The sequence below is a fragment of the Tupaia chinensis genome, unplaced genomic scaffold, assembly GCF_000334495.1.
Source record: "Tupaia chinensis unplaced genomic scaffold, TupChi_1.0 Scaffold000032_1, whole genome shotgun sequence".
Classification (NCBI taxonomy): Eukaryota; Metazoa; Chordata; class Mammalia; order Scandentia; family Tupaiidae; genus Tupaia; species Tupaia belangeri.
This window is the reverse complement of record NW_006159462.1, coordinates 2,045,019-2,046,670: the sequence shown is the minus strand read 5'-3', so window position 1 is coordinate 2,046,670 and position 1,652 is coordinate 2,045,019. Positions and strand designations below refer to the sequence as shown.

The following is a 1,652-nucleotide window of genomic DNA, read 5'->3' as shown; positions in this document are numbered from 1 at the left end:
AACAACATGTTCTGTGTTTTTAAAAATTCATTCATTCTCTATACTCTATACTACTACAGTTTATTGAAGTATTAAGGCAAGGGAGGGGAACAATGGCCGCGGCACACGGGAAAGCCAGCGCGGGACCTCCATCGTGGCCCTCCCGGTGAGGTCACATGTGAGTGGATGAGCTTGGGATGAGAGAAGAATCAGAAAAACAAAATGAAGCAGCGAAAACTCTTCAAGCAGCGTCGTCGCAGGCCAATACCAGTGGTTCGCATCCGGCAGGGAAATGGTCGTTTTTTCGGTGCCCACCAAAGTCACCGTGATCCTGTCAGATATCGAAGGTACCACAACCCCGATAGCTCTCGTGAAGGACACTTTATCTCCTTACATCAAAGAAAAGGTTCAAGAGTATCTGCAGACACATGGGGGAAGAGGAGTGCCAGCAGGACGGCTATCATTTGAGGAAACAGGCTGAGGAGGATGCTCACCTGGATGGGGCTGCTCGGATCCCTGCGGTGTGGGAACGGCGCAGACGACCTGCAGCAGCTGACCCGGGCTGTGCTGCACAACGTGTGTTGGCAGATGTCCCTGGACCGAAAGAAAGACCAGGCGTTCAAGCAGCTGCAGGGCCACAGGTGGAGGGGCTGCATCCACAGCTGGGTGCATGAAAGCGCTTTGCAGATGTAGTTCCAGCAGACAGGAAGTGGAGAGAGGCTGGAATGAAGGTGTATACCTATTCCTCAGGGAGTGTGGAGGCCAGAAACTGTGATTTGGGCATTCTGCAGAGGGAGATATTCTCGACCTTATTGATGGTCACTGTGATACCAAGATTGGACACAAAGTGGAGAGTGAGTTGCCAAAAGATTGCAGACAGCATCGGGTGCTCAACCAACAACGTCTTGTTCCTGACAGATGTTACCTTAGAGACTAGTGCTGCTGAGGGAGCAGATGTGCATGTAGCGGTGGTGGGGAGACCCGGCAATGCGGGGCTGACAACGACGAGAAGACTTAATACAGCCCCCTCACCTCCTTCAGTGAACTGTACCTGCTATCCTCAGCCTAGACTAGGATTTCTAAGGACCAAACCTCCTTATAGAGTGTCTCCCATAACATCTTCTTTTATAGGAATGATAAAAATAACTTAAAAAATACTCACACACACGTGTGTGAGTGCAAATATATGTGTGCATGCAAATTAACTTCCATACATACATAAAGTGAAAAAAAAGTTCAATTTGGTGAGAATGAAACTTATTTGAAGGTGCTTTACATGGGGACCAGCAGTTGGCATACTGGCTATGTCGATGAACTCCCATGTAGTCGATTGCTGTTTGAGTCCCGCACCCGGTGATTTAAACTCACGCCAAGTGCGCGTACATGCCCAAGTTCCCAAGAGGAGAATGGAGGAGAAGGGATTGCGGTGTGGCCATCCCTCCTGGGGGATGATTTCTCACTTTCTGTCTCTCTGTCTTCCTCTGTCTTTCTGGCGAGCACACGTGTGTGCCCTATAACAAAAACCTCTCTCTCCAAAAAAAAAAAAAAGAAGAAGTTTTATATGTAGAAGTTATTTGAAACCATCATTCTAACCCTTTTTAGGGCAAAGCGAAGTTGATAGGAGGAATTGCTAAAACACAGATCTAATGTGCTATGCTTATTAAGTCTTACAA

At 47.8% G+C, this 1,652-nt stretch overlaps 1 pseudogene; it reads left to right on the top strand.

The window, feature by feature from the left end:
• Positions 1–271: 271 nt before the first annotated feature.
• LOC102483413 (enolase-phosphatase E1 pseudogene) lies at positions 272–1,048 on the top strand (annotated as a pseudogene).
• Positions 1,049–1,652: the final 604 nt, after the last annotated feature.